Source organism: Pseudophryne corroboree, chromosome 6 (assembly GCF_028390025.1).
Source record: "Pseudophryne corroboree isolate aPseCor3 chromosome 6, aPseCor3.hap2, whole genome shotgun sequence".
Lineage (NCBI taxonomy): Eukaryota > Metazoa > Chordata > Amphibia > Anura > Myobatrachidae > Pseudophryne > Pseudophryne corroboree.
Genome location: NC_086449.1, coordinates 46,803,394 through 46,822,634, shown reverse-complemented (window position 1 = coordinate 46,822,634; position 19,241 = coordinate 46,803,394). Strand labels below are relative to the sequence as shown.

Sequence of the window (19,241 nt, the reverse complement as noted above, 5' to 3'; positions counted from 1 at the left end):
CTGGCCCTGAGATCCAGATGCAAAAGATTGTGGATACAGGGAGGGAGGGAGAGAGAGAGGGAAAGAGAGAGACTGCCCCCGGCAAGTTAAAGGCAGGTGGTACTACAGCTGCCCGGGCACATGTACTGGCTGCTATAGTGCATGAAGGGGGAGGCTCCGGGAGAGCAGTGTACATTAGCTAGTGTGAGGTAACCGTCAGGAAGAGTAAATGTGTAAGGTAAGCAATAGTTGTGCAGTGTATGGAGGTGTCACTCTCTCCCGTATTGTCTGCATAGAGCAGTGTATGGCTTTATTTCTGCCATAAAATAAAAGCCTGGTTGCTATGGAGTGTTTACAGACTTTTAAATGTAAATCATTTTCAGAAAGGTTAACCCGACTGCTTTGAAATGTAACAAGTTTTTACAGAATAATTTCCTTAATCCCTCAGTTTGACATTCTTGATTCCTGTATGAAAAATATAATGATCCTATGTCTGACCATTTCAGTCGTAAAGGTCAAATGGCATAGTAGCACCGCATGTCGTTTCTTCCCCTTTCCCTCTTATTCCCCTTTCACATCGAAAAAAGAACCCGGTATCGACCTGGCATATTGCCGGGTCGACACAGGTCAGTGGGGGTCATTCCGACCCAGGCGCTCGCTGCAGTTTCTTGCAGCGATCGGGTCGGAACTGCGCATGCGCTGTCGCCGCAGTGCGCTGGCACATGGCAGCCGTCATTGCCTAGTGATCGCCGCTAGGTGGGAGGGGGATGGACGGCGGCGTTAAGCCGCCGTTTAGGGGGAGCGTTTCGGCCAACGCAGTCGTGACGGGACCGTTGGGGGGGGGGGGGGCGGTCCGCGGCGGCTGCATGACATCACACGCAGCCGCTGCGGGCTGCGGAGCGATGAGTAGCTCCCGGCCAGCACGCTAAAGCTGCAATGGTTGGGGGCTACTCTTGAAGTGCAAACGCATCGCCGCTGTGCGATGCCTTTGCACTTCTGCAGGGGCGGGAGGGGCCCTGTGAATGATCGTAGCTGTGCTAAATTTAGCACAGCTACGATCATCTTGGAATGACCACCTCTGTGAGATGTGAAAGGGTCCTTGGAGAATTCCTGGGTCACCTGACCCGGTAATTCAACTCGGGTTATAAGTAGGGTTATTCCCGGGTTGAATACCGGGTCAGTGGCAATGTAATGGGTTCCCGGGTCGATATGCCTCCTGGGACCTGTTTATCTCCCAGCGCCGCCTCCGCCTCCAGCCCCTCACCAGCTCCGCCCCCACCACTATGGCAACCGGATAATGCAAAAGGTTATTCAGTTGAGCCCTGAGACAGCAATTACAACTCATTTCTACTAACGCGTGTGTTCATTTGTTTTATTGGGAGGATGGGGTTACATACCTCCCAACTGTCCCAATTTTCACAGGGCAGTCAAGTTTCTTTGGGACTGTTCTGCTGTCCCACCTGCGGGTCGCAGTGTCCTGTTGTGTGTGTGGGAAGGGGGGGGGGGTTGCAGTTGGGAGAACCCGTGTCACTCACTGCTCTGCATAGCAGTCTATTCACAGGACATAGAAGGACGGGGGTGTGCCAGCAGCTCGTAGAGCAGTGGCCATGCTCCCACTGTGGGGTAAAAAGAAGGCGTGGCAGGTGGTCGCAGCATTCCAGCAAAGCCACACACTCTCTAACCAAAGCCACGTCCATTGTTCAGGTGGGTGTGGCTTTGCCGCACAGAGTCCTGTTTCTCCAAAACTAACAATTGGGAGCTATGGGGTTATGTTTGTGGACGCAGCATTATGGTAGGAGTCATTGATGTCTTTCCAGTTCTCACCAGGTTGAAGACAGGTTTCTGGTGCTCACCTCCCCAACTACCAGCAGCCCGCTCAGCATTTTGAACTTTATATGAATGCCGCTCTGCTGCTCTCCTCTCACCTGCTGTCTGTATGGTATTTCCTGGCCCGGTCATGGCTTGGTGCTGCCGCGCACAGGGCCCGCAGTGTTGTACCGGATATGGGATGGGTCTGCCGCCAGTGCCCGGGGACTGTGGGGGCAGATGCAGGACCATCTTTTTGTATGGGTTCATTGAGCAAATGACCATGGGTCCCAGGAGTATAAGGGCCATAGGCTGATAGCTTAGGGTCCCCTTGTTCCAGGGGTACCAGATTTTTTTAAACCGGACCAGGGGAACCGGAGATATATGACTTCAAAGCAGTGGTCCCTATCTGAGTATGTTAATTGCTCTTCACAGCTAGATATCTCAGGTTTTGTCTGGCTTAAAGTTTTTTGGAGGGTATACTCCAAAAGCTGGTACTCTCCCCTTTTGGTGGACACTGACAGCTTGTATGTAATATGCCCAGAGCCAGAGATATTAACCTTCCAGCAGTTAGTCCCTGCTCCAGCTCCACATGCCTGTTATGGAGTTTTGTATTTTTGTTGGTGGATTGCTCTGGTTCTTGAACTGTGATCCCGAAGTCCCAGTACCTCCTGAAAGGTGGGACTCTCTAGTTTTTTATCCCATTGAAATCTAGGAAATGTATTTCCATGAACTGGAGCTATCTGCAGTCAAGCAAGCTGCCTCACCAGAAAATGATGAAAAATGAATACCACCCCACTATCCACCTCTCCCCGGAAGTCTCCGGTTGCTAGGAGACGAAACGCATTGACGCCCATTCCTTCATCTTAGCTCTTTCTAGTGGACATTGCAACAGCACAGATCAGATCTCTGCCACTACAGCTCCCGCATCCCGCTGAGAATCCACATTGTAGCCGGCCAGCTCTCATCATATAACCTCCCTTGCGAGGTAAAAATAAAAGTACAGCCGCACAACGTCACTGCTGCCATCAGCCGGGTTTCCACAGATCCCCGCTGCGTGGTTTATACAGCGCCGGCCATTTGCGGCTTCACCGTCATCTACCGCTGCCACCAGCCGAACTGCCGTTGTCCTCTGCTGTGAGGTTTCCAATACAGCATCAGCTTATTTCATCACCGGCGGCTGCTCCAGCGGACAATTAACAACAAAATCGGGTCTGTTCTACAAGTGTTGCAGAGACAGCAATTAAACTGTATTTCTACACCACGTGCAATTGCTTACAGGACCCTGTATCTAGATCAGGAACCAGCACGGGGGTAATTATAAAGTGTTTGTATGTTTGTATAGCTCATAGACAGTTAAAAGATAGACAGTCATTAGTTAGACACTATATGGTCGACAGTCAAAAGTCAGACAGGGTCAAAAGTCAGACAGTCAAAAGTCAGACAGGGTTAAAAGTCAGACAGTCAAATGTCAGACAGTCAAAAGTCAGACAGGGTCAAAAGTCAGACAGGGTCATAAGTCAGACACACTAAAAAATATATTTTTTTGTGTTTTTAATTTTTTTTAACCCAAAACTGGTGAAATTTGTCCGCTCGCCACGCTTCGGGCGCGTGTCTCATTCCGCTCCGCTTCGCTCACCACAACTTTACTAAAAGGTAATAGTTTGTGACATGGATAGTAAATGAGGCAAAAGATGTAAAAAACTGAAAAATCAAACATTTTTTTGTGTCTGACTTTTGACTGTCTGACTTTTGACCCTGTCTGACTTTTGACCCTGTCTGACTTTTGACCTTGTCTGACTTTTGATCCTGTCTGACTTTTGACTGTCGACCATATAGTGTCTAACTAATGACTGTCTACCTTTTAACTATCTGTCTATAGACAGGAACCCGCTTCATATATTACACCAATAACTGTAGGAGTTAATCTGTGGATATCATTTATTTGAATACACTGGGACGCCAGTGTTACAATCAAATGTACATTTTTTTCAGAGAGCATTCCTTGTACATTAATCTTTTTATCCATTTTTACTGCATGCTGTACTAATACTTATATCCTTACAAATAGATATAGTAACAGCATTTATTGGGAAACAAATAAATTGCAACTTATGTTCTTTTAATTGCTACATATGTATCAGCTTGTATGTTATGTGTGTCATTTACCATCTATAACATTTTGATAAAATTATTCTTTTTCTAAACTGAGTTTCACTGAGTCAAATAATTCTCCCTGCTAGACTGCACATAGGCCCTCATTCCAAGTTGTTCGCTCGCAAGCTGCTTTTAGCAGCTTTGCACACGCTAAGTCGCCGCCTACTGGGAGTGAATCTTAGCTTCTCAAAATTGCGAACGACGAATTTGAATTATTGCGATTAGACCTCTCTTAGCAGTTTCTGAATAGCTCCACACTTACTCTGCCATTGCGATCAGTTCAGTCAGTTTCGTTCCTGGTTTGACGTCACAAATACGCCCAGCGTTCGCTCAGGCACTCCGTTTCTCCAGCCACTCCCGCGTTTTTTCAAGAAACGTCAGCGTTTTTTCACACACTCCCATAAAACGGCCAGTTTCCGCCCAGTAACACCCACTTCCTGTCAATCACATTACGATCACCAGAACGAAGAAAAATCCTCGTAATGCCGTGAGTAAAATACCTAACTGCATAGCAAATTTACTTGGCGCAGTTGCACTGCGGACATTGCGCATGCGTACTAGCGACTAATCGCTCCGTTGCGATAAAAAAATAATGAGCGAACAACTCGGAATGACCACCATAATTCAGTGGTTCTCAAACTCGGTCCTCAGGACCCCACACAGTGCATGTTTTGCAGGTAACCCAGCAGGTGCACAGGTGTATTAATTACTCACTGACACATTTTAAAAGGTCCACAGGTGGAGCTAATTATGTCACTTGTGATTCTGTGAGAAGCACAGTAAAGGGAAAGGAAAAGGATCTGTCTTGGGTGCACAAAGTTTAAAATATAACTTTTAATTATTTCCGTTAAAATTTGGATTTGACACTATATTGTAGCGTATTCTACTGAGTAGCTAATATGCGAAATATTAAAACCACAAATAACAAATATGTGAAAGTATAACAACACTGTGAATTATAGAGAAAGACAATAAACATAGATTTAAAAAACTGAGCGTCTGTTTGGTGTCTGTTCTGTTAAGTCCCTGTTTTTATCTTATCAATATTCTTCCACGTTTGTATTTCACATGGATACAATTGTGTTAAAGTAATAGCCTCAATGTTTAAAGGACTATTTCTAGCACTTTGATGTTTGAAAAAATGTGTGTTTCTGGCACAGAGCCCGGATTCTATAACTAGAACATATGTTGCAATCTTAAAGAATCTGATATATTGTTTCTATGTTCTTTGATTTGTTATGAATCACTTGGATTTCCAAAATTCAATCACACATAGATTTATGTGGCGCCACTCTCCTTAATACATAGGACCGTTGTAAATCAATAGTATGCTTTTTGATAATAATATCAAATCCCCTTATAAGTTTTACCAATATGCAGATCTCAGTATAGTAGTATGATAACTCATTACACAAATTATAAGGTTATTGATCGTCTTATTTAGTATGTGACATTCCAGTATGGGTTCACCTCTCACTTATAGTGTCAGGTGTCTGTCACATACCATAGGATCCTATATTTAATTCCCCCTTCACCTCTCACAAATAGTGTCAGGCGTATTATATATCAGGGGGTAATCCCGTGATATTCCTCATATGTGAGATTTGATGCTGGTTCGCCTCTCACTTATAGTGTCAGGCTTACTGTATATTGGGGGGGTGCTCCTGTGGTATTTCTCTTATAAGAAAATATATATTGATACACCTCTCACTCGTAGTGTCAGGTGCTCAGTTCTTATCTAGGGTTGGTTCTTCATGAGTATCAAACTTGGTGTCACTAGAGATCCTGACGAAGCTATTTGTGAAACGTACGTAGGACCTGAGCGTCCTACGTGTCTGCTTCTCCTGTTTAAAATATAAAATTATAAAGAAATGTATTAGAGTTACAATGTGTTTAGCCTAGATGAAATTATGGCTAGGTCTTAGAATCCCGAGTAAACGAGTTTGCTTGATTTATACAGTGTAGATACGAGCTCTAATAGGCAATTTACATGCGGGACGTGAAACACTAGACCAGCCTGAGCACAATAAAGACCGCTTAGAAGAATATATAGCTAGGTCTCAGTACTGTGATTACATGTGTCTAGCATAGCAGAATGACAGCTAGATCCTAGAATATTGCGATTAATATTGTCAATTATGAAGTGACAGAGAGTCGGACAATAGAACCACTCCTATGTGATATACGCAATACAGATACGAGCTGGAATAGGCATGCTAATTATCACTTAAGGACAGACTCATCTTAGGAGAACTGTCAGATATTAGTGTGCATATATTTATGACACACATTATTCTGCTGAAGGGATCTGTATAGGCAAACAATCTACACTAGATGATCATATGGTTACTTTATCAGACCCTAATTAAAGGACCACTGGCAATTACGGCACTGCTATTAATGTGGAAAATAATGTCACCCTGAGCTACATATTCGGGTATAAAGTGAAGAACTTGTTCAGTTATAATAGACCACAGCAGCTAATCTAGCTGCAAAGTGCCGGTCATATACCTGACCCTGAGCGATACATATGGGTGAAAAGTGAACAAATTGATCAGACATAAAAGATCACAGTAACCGGCTGAATATAGCTTAGCCGCAGAGTACCTAGTGTATGTCTGACCACAGCCCAACATTTATCTACACACACCTATTGTGTTGTGAACTCCCTCTATATAGGACCAATTTATATATTTTAGTGAACAATCAAGCGTTATTCACACACTACATTCATCCCCTCTCCCCCCTCCCCCCCCCTTTTTTTTTTTTTTTTTAATTAATATAAATTTGTCAAATCATCATTTAAGCAGATCTCTAGTGACACCAAGTTTGATACTCATGAAGAACCAACCCTAGATAAGAACTGAGCACCTGACACTACGAGTGAGAGGTGTATCAATATATATTTTCTTATAAGAGAAATACCACAGGATCACCCCCCCAATATACAGTAAGCCTGACACTATAAGTGAGAGGCGAACCAGCATCAAATCTCACATATGAGAAATATCACGGGATTACCCCCTGATGTATAATACGCCTGACACTATTTGTGAGAGGTGAAGGGGGAATTAAATATAGGATCCTATGGTATGTGACAGACACCTGACACTATAAGTGAGAGGTGAACCCATACTGGAATGTCACATACTAAATAAGACGATCAATAACCTTATAATTTGTGTAATGAGTTATCATACTACTATACTGAGATCTGCATATTGGTAAAACTTATAAGGGGATTTGATATTATTATCAAAAAGCATACTATTGATTTACAACGGTCCTATGTATTAAGGAGAGTGGCGCCACATAAATCTATGTGTGATTGAATTTTGGAAATCCAAGTGATTCATAACAAATCAAAGAACATAGAAACAATATATCAGATTCTTTAAGATTGCAACATATGTTCTAGTTATAGAATCCGGGCTCTGTGCCAGAAACACACATTTTTTCAAACATCAAAGTGCTAGAAATAGTCCTTTAAACATTGAGGCTATTACTTTAACACAATTGTATCCATGTGAAATACAAACGTGTTGCATAAGATAAAAACAGGGACTTAACAGAACAGACACCAAACAGATGCTCAGTTTTTTAAATCTATGTTTATTGTCTTTCTCTATAATTCACAGTGTTGTTATACTTTCACATATTTGTTATTTGTGGTTTTAATATTTCGCATATTAGCTACTCAGTAGAATACGCTACAATATAGTGTCAAATCCAAATTTTAACGGAAATAATTAAAAGTTATATTTTAAACTTTGTGCACCCAAGACAGATCCTTTTCCTTTCCCTTTACTGTGCATTTACAATATGATCTGTGGTAGCACCCCCTTGGAAATATGAGCAATTAATGAGATACGTGAAATAGGGGCTTTTCTCATAATTTCTTTTCCTGTGCAACTGACTTCCCCTCTCCCCTCTCCCTCCTACCATTTCCCTCGCTTCCTTCCCTTTTTTGTGTGACAGATTCTGTGAGAAGACCTGCAAAACATGTGGGGTCCTGAGGACCGAGTTTGAGAACCTGTGACATAATTAATTAATTAATGAATCTAATATAGTGATTCTTGGAGCGCAGAGCATTCCTCCCTCTTATCCAAGAGGAAGTGGTAGAAAGGTATTCAGTGACATGGACCAATACAGGGGTCTGGGACTCCAGGTCGACAACAAAAAGGTCGAAACACCTTAGGTCGATGCCAATTGGTCGACACACCTTAGGTCGACATGGATAAATGTCAACATGGACAAAAGGTCGACAGGAACAAGGTCGACATGGAAAAATGTCGACATGAGTTTTTAATGTTTTTTTGGGTGTCGTTTTCTTCGTAGAGTGACCGGGTACCCCAATTAGTGCACCGCGTCCCCTCGCATGGCTCGCTTCGCTCGCCATGCTTCGGGCATGGTGCCTTCGCTCTGCTCCGCTTCGCTCGGCACAAATTACCATTCCAATCGTAGTCCACGTGGATAGTTAAGTATGAAAAGGTTCCAAAAAAGAAAAATATTGTGAAACACTCATGTCAACCTTTTTCCATGCCGACCTTGTTCCTGTCGACCTTTGTCCATGTCGACCTTTTGTCCATGTCGACCTAAGGTGTGTCAACAAATTGGCATCGACCTAAGGTGTGTTGACCTGGAGTCCGGATACCCAATACAGAATGGTGACAATTGTAGATGCTTCATATTACCCCCACGATTCCTGTGCTTTTCTGGGTGGCCCTGGTGGTTCTGAAGACATAAACTGAAGGATGATTCCATGTATACAGATTTACCACAGTTACTATAAAATGTAATAACAGTAGAACTTGTCACTGTACAGATTTATATATATCTCTGCTTTTACTACAGAAGAATCTTCAACTTCCGAAACCTACACCCCAAACAGCAATTCTCCAGATTCTGAGACTTCTACAGCATTTTATACTGAGAGTACATATGAGACTTCCACATCACCTACAGGTAGTGAGACCACGTTATCTATCTATCTATCTATCTATCTATCTATCTATCTATCTATCTATCTATCTATCTATCTATCTATCGAGTTCTGGCATCCAGTTTATTGGTAAAAGTGATGGGGAAATGGAGAACACAAGGACATATTTAAAAAGTTTTGTTCAGTTGTCAAAAGGAAAAATGAAGAGCAAAAATGATGTACTGTACTAAATTCATTGACAGTACAGGCCAGTTTGGTGTCCTCCATTCCCAAGACAGTTTAATCATCAACTCCTTACAGAGTGAGAAATGGTCTCCGGTCACCATTATACAGGGAATGTTCCCCATAAATGCTTCCACCACTAAAATATCATATAAACATTTCAACTTGTCTCTATTTGTACTGATTTAGATGTTTCAGATTTTACTACAGTAGAAGAGTCTTCATCTTCCGACACCTACACCCCAAAAATCAATTCTCCGGAATCTGAGACTTCCACATCACCTACCGATACCACTCTATCTATCTATCTATCTATCTATCTATCTATCTCTCTCTCTCTCTCTCTCTCTCTCTCTCTCTCTCTCTCTCTCTCTATCTATCTATCTATCTATCTATCTATCTATCTATCTATCTCTCTATCGTATCTATCTAAATATACAGAATATTGCTCCATGCAGATGCCATCTCCTAGGTCTGCAAATCCATGTGTTTCATCATATGATTAATAATGCCATAAATATAAAGGCATGACACCATAAAATGATAATTCCACTGTAGACCCACAGATGATTAATTTAGCAAATGAGATAAACATTCCCATATCAGTCGTTCAGTCAGCCGCTTATTTACTGGCAGAAGGAGGTGTCTAATCATCAGCTGCTTTCGTGCAATTGCATAGTATGCAAATTATAAATGTTACTTCAATGCTGATTGGTTGCCATGGGCAACTTCTCCACTGGCTCACACTTTTCACTGCTTCATGAATAGACCCCAATGTCTTTAGCATCCAGTAAGTGACAGTCACGGAGAAGGGCTGACGCTGACAGAGTCATCTTTTGGCTGCCTGCCTCAGATACTGGGATGCCTGTGTGTGATCAAAAGGCTTTCAGATTGGGGCTACAAATCCTGCTGCTACCTCACTGTCTTTAACCACCCCAAGGCTGCTGTCACACTGGCTGGCTGGATCGAGCTCGGTCTGTTACTAGGGAAGACACTAGACTTTCGACTGCCCCAGATCCTCACACTTAAATGTCACTGCTGCTGACTGGTATTGGGCTGCCTTTCTCTGGCAGTCTATGTTCATAACTCCCACTGGCTGCTTGTGAGATGGTTAAACGCCTGGTGCTGTTTGGGATGAACTCCCTCACACAACTTGGGGCTAGTCTGGGTATTAGGCTGCCTTATATATCAGTGTCCTCAGCTGGGGGCTAGGTGGCTACTTCTGGCTGGCTATTAGTGACTGACTGGCCACTGATGTGTGTCACTCACAGGCTTACCCTCCAGTCACACAGTGAAAGTGCTACCAGGTCCCGCTCTCCGATTCCTCTCAGGGCAGCGGCTCCCTGGTAGTCCTCCTCAGGTCTTCTCCACCGCCGCACCCCCGGACAGTGTCCACCACCGCTTCCTCCATCCGCAAGGGATGGTCCTCCTCAGGGCTTCTCCACAGCAGCACCCGGTCACGGGCGCTCCAACCTGTGACCGGTGGTGTCTCTCGGCATACATCTCTCAAGAGTTCTGTCAAATTTGTCCCCTCACAGGCTCTCACTCTCCTCAGCAAACACCTCAGGAGGTCGCCCCACCTCCTTCTCAGTCAGCCAGTTACAGGATCCATGGCTTCCCGCTCTACAAGTGATGCGGCTGAAATCACTTGAGTCCTGGTGCCTGTTGCACCTGCAGCTGACGTCACTTGGTAAGCAGGGGATTGTTAGTCCCAGCCGCGCCAGTATCTTTCTGAACCCTGTAGTACTCTAGCCTCACCACAAGTCATGGTTCCCCTTAAACAGTCATTTTTTAAGAGGTGCTAGGGAGGTCTTTTAGTGGGGTACCACAAACACCGAATGCTTTTGCATGTAGCCCACCATTGTTAGACAGCATTATTTCTACACGGCAATTTACATTTCAGTTTGAACGCACCCCACCCAAACCTCAATCTCTCTGCACATGTTACATCTGTCCCACCTGCATTGCAACATGGTTTTGCCCAGTTGTTTGTCTTTTTGCATTGCTTACAAACATGAATCAGGCCCTCTGTGTTTTACCTGCTTTCTAAGCTGTGCTGCATATCTGTGTATTCATTCCTCATCTGATTATCACCAGTGTATTAGTATTGTGCAGCTGTTCTGAATTTGTACAACTCTAATGGTAAAAGTCCACATCCACTATCTGCATATTGCCTCATTGAGAAAAGCTTGCAACTACCAGTTCAAGTGTCCAGAGCATTCCTATTGTTTTACCTTAGCATACAGCCTGCTATGCTGCTAACAGTGTGCGCAACGCTGTATGTGGACACATCTGTATAACTAGAAATTATTATTTCTTACCTTAAAAAATTAACCAGGTACAGTCATATAAACCTGTATGGAAATCATTACAGTAACATTAGGTTTTCCTGTAGGGATACAGTATGCGATGCACAGACAATATGCAACTGTAGATGCTTCTTGTTCCCCCTATCATTCCTGTGCTTCTCCGGATAGTCCTGGTGACTTTGTAGAGAAGATCTGGATTATGACTTTATGTATACCAATTTCCTATAGGTACTATAACATGGATAGACATTTGTACTTATCCCATGTGATGTCTCATTTCCCACTACAGACGCAGAAACTACAGCGTCCTACACCACAACCACCCCTTGTCTGATATCAACAACTGAGACTTCTACATCATTAGAGTCAACTACAGGTAATAACCACACTCTATCTATCTGTCATCTATCTATCTTTCTAAATGTCATCTATCTATTTATCTATCTATCTATCTATCTATCTATCTATCTATCTATCTATCTATCTATCTATCTATCTAAATGTCATCTATCTATTTATCTATCTATCTAAATGTCATCTATCTATCTATCTATCTCTCTATCTATCTATCTAAATGTCATCTATCTATCTATCTATCTACCTATCTAAATGTCATCTATCTATCTATCTATCTATCTATCTATCTATCTATCTCTCTATAAATGTTTTCTATCTATCTATCTAAATGTCATCTATCGATCTATCTATCTCTCTAAATGTCATCTATCTATCTCTCTAAATGTCATCTATCTATCTCTCTAAATGTCATCTATCTATCTATCTATCTATCTATCTATCTATCTATCTATTTATCTACAGTATCTCTCTCTCTCTAAATGTCATCTATCTATCTATCTCTCTAAATGTCATCTATCTATCTATCTATCTATCTATCTATCTATCTATCTTTCTATCTATCTACAGTATCTCTCTCTCTCTCTAAATGTCATCTATCTATCTATCTATCTATCTATCTATTTATCTACAGTATCTATCTCTCTCTCTAAAAGTCATCTATCTATCTATCTATCTACAGTATCTCTCTCTCTCTCTCTAAAAGTCATCTATCTATCTATCTATCTATCTATCTATCTATCTATCTATCTATCTATCTACAGTATCTATCTCTCTATCTTTCTTGCTTGCTAGCTAGCTAGCTGTCTCATGGAAGCCAGTACAGTGGTGAGAGGTTATTCATAACACATCTGTAACTTCAACAGTGACTTGTAAGATTTCAACAGACTGTTACAGGCAGAAGTTCTACGTCAGGTATTGAGGGGTATTTCATAAAGATTTGGGGGACATTTACTAAGCAGTGATAAGAGCAGAGAAGTGAGCCAGTGGAGAAGTTGCCCATGGCAACCAATCGGCGCTGAAGTAACATCTATAATTTGCATACTATAAAATTATATAGAGCTGCTGATTGGTTGATGGGGCCACTTTTCCACTGGCTCACTTCTCCGCTCTTATCACTGCTTAGTAAATGTCCCCCTTAGTACTCAGGAGAATGATTTTAATAAGACTGTAATTTTTAAGTCATCCTTTAACTTTTAGGTGTCCTAGCTAGCAATAGGCATCGGCTTGTATTTTCAACACATTCTGCTTGTACCTTCCAGGTGCACTTCTAATGTTCATAAATCAGTATATTATGTCGGGAAGCTCATTTGTCTGAGCACAAATCATTGGATTAATTCCCCACCTTCCTGCTGCATTATGGGGAAGAACACCAGCATATACTGTATTGGTATAAATGTGATTAGAAATGCCCTTAAGATGTATTTGGAAGGTGAAAAATCATTTATTGTATCTGAGAAGATACAGGGTCCGCAGATCACTCAGACGTGGTAGCATATGAGACACTGGAAACAAAGTTTATTTTGAAAACAGAGTAGAATACAGTATGGCAGATATATACGTTCTATACATTAGGGGAGAATTCCAATCACCCTGCATCATCATAGAAAGTCATTATAGAATCATATTATGTATTTTGTGTCATTTGTCATAGTAGAAAGTACATGATAAAGAATGGCAGCAATACTTACACTTACAGAATGTTACAGATGGCAGGGATGGTCCAACATCAAATGTAACGAACAATAATTATTTCTAGTCTAATGCAATGGACTAAATTCTGTTATCAATTTGTATACAAAATCATTACAAAAACATTAGGTTTTCCATTAGTGATACAGTATGCAACGCACAGGCAAAATGTAACTGTAGATGCCTCCTGTTCCACCCATGATTCCTGTGCTTCTCCAGGAGCTCCTGATGAGTTTGTAAAAAAGATCTGGATTAAGATTATATATATATATATATATATATATATATATATATATATATGTACACCAATTTCCTATAGGTAAAATAACATGGATAGACATTTGTACTTGTCTCATGTGATGTCTCATCTCCCACTACAGGCACAGAAATTGCAACATCCAACCCCCCAACCACCCCTTGTCTGATATCAACAACTGAGACTTTTACATCATTAGAGTCAACTACAGGTAATAACCCCACTCTATCTATCTATCTATCTATCTATCTATCTATCTATCTATCTATCTATCTATCTATCTATCTGTCATCTATTTATCTATCTATCTATCTATCTATCTATCTATCTATCTATCTATCTATCATCTATCTATCTATCTATCTCTCTATCTATCTGTCATCTATCTATCTATCTATCTATCTATCTATCTATCTATCTATCTATCTGTCAATCTATCTATCTATCTATCTATCTGTCATCTATCTATCTATCTATCTGTCAATCTATCTATCTATCTATCTATCTATCTATCTATCTGTCATCTATCTATCTATCTATCTCTCATCTATCTATCTATCTATCTATCTATCTATCTATCTATCTATCTATCTATCTATCTATCTGTCAATCTATCTATCTATCTATCTATCTATCTATCTATCTATCTATCTGTCATCTATCTATCTATCTATCTATCTATCTATCTATTTATCTGTCTATCGTGGTGGTGAAAAGTTTGTGAGCCCTTCAGAATTTTCTATATTTCCGTTGAAATTTGGCCTAAAACTACCTCAGATTATCAACAAGTCCTAAAAGTAGATAAAGAGACCAAATCAAACCAATGAGACAAAAATAAAAAATAAAAAAATTAGACGTGCTCATATTTTTATTGAGGAAAATGATCCAATGTCACATATCTGAGAGTGGCAAAAGGGGAAGCAGTTAGCTTCCCGTTGGATAGGATCCCGGCAGTCAATATACCGATGCCGGGATCCCGAAGTAGGATGTAATGCCAGAGTCTACATTCTGACGCCGCTTGGGATGCCCGCATCACATTACCGACAGCAAGCATCCTGATCGGCCTCACAGCTGGACATCGTCCTGCCCCAGGGGGATTTAGGTTTAGGCAGGAGAAGGGGGGTCAGCATTAGGGAGCAGGGACAGGAAGGGTTAGGGACCGGGGAGGGAGGGATGAAGGGTTAGGGACCGGGGAGGAAGGGTTAGGCATCAAGCGGGGAGAGATAGGTTTATGCAGCGGGGAAGTGAGGGTTAGGGTAGGGAAAAGGTGAGGATTAAGGCCCTTAATGGGGGCTGTCGGGATTCTGATGGACGGGATGCCTCTGTCGGTATACTGACAGCTGGCATCATGTCCATCGGCAAACCATACTGATCCCTGCAAAAGTATGTTAACTTTTAGGCTTAGCAGATATTTTGAAGGTGACTCAGGTATTTTCAATCTATGGGATAACGATGAGGAGTGAGTGGGAGGTCCTGATGGTTTTGTAGAAAAGAATTGCATTATGATTATATGTGTACCAACTTGTCTGTACAGCAGTAGCGGATCTTGCCACGGGCAAGCAGGACTTTTGCCCGGGGCGCTGCCTTCCGGAGGGCACTGGCGCCATCCGGAGGGCGCCGCACCATGGCAAGATCCGCCACTGCTGTGCCCAACGCTGCCCGCTGTGTCCCCCGTCTGTGCCTCCTGTGAAGGGAACTAGACGCGTAGCGTCTAGTTTCCCTTCGTGGAGAGTACCTTTGCTGAGCGGTGCGCGATGACGTCATCGCGCACCGCACAGCAAAGGTCCTCTCCACGAAGGGAAATAGACGCGTAGCGTCTAGTTTCCCTTCGTGGAGAGGACCTTTTGCTGTGCGGTGCGCGATTACGTCATCGCGCACCGCTCAGCATTTAAGCGGCGCTACTACTGTACAGGGGGCGGAACTGACCACGCCCCCTGTATTAAGCCACGCCCCGTTTCCTACTTGGGCGCAGAGCGGGCTTGAACCGGCCCTGCTGTACAGGTAATGTCTCATCTCCCATTACAGGCACAGAAAGTACAACATCCTACACCCCAACCACCACTTGTCTGATATCAACAACTGAGACTTCTACATCATTAGCGTCAACTACAGGTAATAATCCCACTCTATGTATAGTAACCTATTGTTTAACATAGATGTAGCAGGAAGATTAGTGTGCTGCCTAGGGAAGTGAGCAGAGTAGTGTTGAGATAAGAGATGCACCTGGGGGATATATGTAGCCCAAGTGAGTATGCATCCACAAATAGACGTATACAAAGGGCCTAATTCAGAGTTAATCACAGCAGCAAATTTGTTAGAAGTTGGGCAAAACAATGTGCACTGCAGGGGGGGGGGGGGGGGGGGCAGATGTAACATGTGCAGAGAGAGTTAGATTTGGGTGGGGTGTCTTCAAACTGAAATCTAAATTGCAGTGTAAAAATAAAGCAGCCGGTATTTACTCTGCACAGAAACAATATAACCCACCCAAATCTAACTCTCTCTGCACATGTTACATTTGCCCAACATGCAGTGCACATGGTTTTGCCCAACTGCTAACAAATTTTCTGCTGCGATCAACTCTGAATTAGCCCCAATGTGCAGTGATTAGATTGTTTCCATGGTTACAGATGCTGCTAAAGAGCAGCACAGTCTCTGGGGTATATTCAAATAGTGTCGAATCCCACGTTTTTTTGGAAAACGGGGCTTTTTTGACAAAAAAAAAAAACCTGTCGAATTGCATTCGACAATTCAATACGCCACTTTTCGACAAAAAATCTGTTGGATTCGTTTTGACTTTTGTCTTTGACAGTCGAGTGTCTGTAATGTTAAAACCCGGCTTTTCGACAAAAGTACATTCAATTGAAGATTGTCGAATCGCTATCAGTGGTTTTTGACGTGACTTTCGACAATTTCATTGCGACAAGTTTTTCTGTGGTGAGCTGACAAGAAATTTGAAATACTTAAATTTTTTTTTAAGTTTTTTGATTTCTACTAGCATATCTATTTATATTTTAAGTAATTATGTAATTGTTTTTGGTATTTATGAGTCCCATTATTATATTTAGATTTTTCCCCCCAATATCTTTTTCTTTACTGGGCTGAGGGAAGGGATGTACCCATGATTCAACATTTTTACCCAGGTTACACTTCACCAAAGACACTCCTATGCTTGAGACTTCAGGGAGAAGAGCAGCCATTACACAGTCAGCTGTCTTGTGGAATCGTTTTTTTTAGGGCAATCTGCGTTTTTAACATATATATCATATTTTTTTACACTGACTACAATAATGGAGCCTTTTTATGAACAGATTGTAATGTTCATGAAGTCGAATCCCAGCCGCCCACAATCCGACCATTGGTCCCTTTCCGACCGGAGGCGTGTCGAATCCATTTTAAATTAAATATGTTGAATTCAGTGCCCGGGAAGGAGGGTTTCGACAGTCGAATGCTGTCGAATCAGAAAACTGTTGAATACACTGCGGGATTCGACACCAATTGAATATACCTCTCTGTCTGTTAAACTTCAACAGTGAGTTGTAAGATTTCAACAGCCAATTACAGGCAGAAGTTCTATGTCAGGCGAAAAGGGGTATTTTTATATGATGTCATACTCAGAAGTATGATTTTAATAAGACAGTCATGATTAAGTCATCCTTTACCTTTTAGACGTCCTTCCTAGCAATAGGCATCAGCCTGTATTTTCAACACATTCTGCTTGTACCTTCCAGGTGCAGTTTTAAGATTAATAAATCAGTACATTATAGTTAGGAAGCTCATTTGTCTGAACACAAAACATTGGCTTAAGGGGGTCATTCCGACCTGATCGCTGGGCAGCAATTTTTGCAGCTCTGCAAAAAGAAAGTCGCCGCCTACAGGGGGAGTGTATTTTTGCTGTGCAAGTGTGCGAACGCATGTGTAGCAGAGCTGTACAAACTGATTTTGTGCAGTCTCTGCGCAGCCCAGGACTTACTCAGCCGCTGCGATCATATCAGCCTGTCCGGGGCCGGAAATTGACGTCAGACACCCGCCCTTCCAACGTTTGGACATGCCTTCGTATTTTCCAGCCACTCCTTGAAAACGGTCAGTTGCCACCCACAAATGCCCTCTTCCTGTCAATTTCCTTGCGAACGCCTGTGCGATCGGATCTTTCGCGCCATCCCGCCGCTGACCGGCGATCCCCATTGCTACGGTCCATTGCGCCTGCCCATTTTGGTGCATGCGCAGTTCAGATCTGAATTACCCCCCAAATTCCCACTTTCCAACTGCATTGTGGAGAAGATCACCAACATATATTGAATTGTTATAAATTAGTGATGAGCGGTTCTGATTATGTGGAATTCTGTGGAGCTTCGGCTCGGGTGTTTCCGCATGACTCAGATCCCACTGCAATGCCAAATATCATCCTCCCGGCGTCGGATTCTCATGGGAGTAAGCAGGGCCATAACTAGGTGTGGAGAGACGGTGCGAACGGTGCATTTGCCCTGTGGGTGCACCGATCGCATCCACCCCGACTGCCCACCTTGGTATTGTACGTGTGGCATGGGACAGCTGTAGTGCTGTCCGTTGCAACATCCCTCCCTCATGCAGGCGGCAGCTAGGGGAGGGGGACGGAGGAAGGTGATATTGACACTGGGCAGGAGCAGGCACGGGGAGGGGGGGGGGTGCGGGGATGGGGACGCAGATGAGCAGGATGTCTGTGTACATTGCTGCATTCATCTTTCCCTCTATCCTGACTAGTCTCCTACTCCTAGTTCCTTCCACCGAAAAACATCCCCACAGCATGATGCTGCCATCACCATGCTTCCCTGTAGGTATCCTCCAAACATGACACCTGGCATTCACGCCAGAGAGTTCAATCTTTGTCTCATCAGACCAGAGAATTTTGTTTCTCATGGTCTGAGAGTCCTTCAGGTGCATTTTGGAAAACTTCAGGTGGCCTGCCACTTGCTTTTTACTAAGAAGTGGCTTCCTTCTGGCCACTCTACCATACAGGCCAGATTGCTGCAGAGATGGTTGTCCTTCTGGAAGGTTCTCCTCTCTCCACAGAGGAATGCTGTAGCTCTGACAGAGTGAGCATCAGGTTCTTGGTCACCTCCCTGACTAGGGTCCTTCCCACCTGATCGCTCAGTTTAGACAGCCGGCCATCTCTAGGAAGAGTCCTGGTGGTTCCGAAATTCTTCCATTTACGGATGATGAAGGCCACTGTGCTCATTGGGACCTTCAAAGCAGCAGATATTTTTCTGTACCCTTCCCCACATTTGTGCCTCGAGACAATCCTGTCTTGGAGGTCTACAGACAATTCCTTTGACTTCATGCTTGGTTTGTGCTCAGACATGCACTGTTAAGTGTGGGACCTTATATAGACAGGTGTGTGTCTTTCCAAATCATATCCAATCAACTGAATTTACCATGGGTGGACTCCAATTAAGCTGCAGGAACATTTCAATTATGCTCAGTGGAAACAGGATGCACCTGAGCTCAAGTTTGAGCTTCATGGCAAAGACTGTGAATACTTATGTACTTA

General features: G+C 42.9%; 1 long non-coding RNA gene across 1 annotated transcript; it reads left to right on the top strand.

Annotated features, from left to right (window-relative positions):
• Positions 1-8,802: 8,802 nt before the first annotated feature.
• LOC134934813 (uncharacterized) lies at positions 8,803-13,922 on the top strand. The gene is made up of 3 exons (XR_010179817.1): positions 8,803-8,907; positions 11,705-11,791; positions 13,842-13,922. It is a non-coding gene; the product is annotated as an uncharacterized LOC134934813 (long non-coding RNA).
• Positions 13,923-19,241: the final 5,319 nt, after the last annotated feature.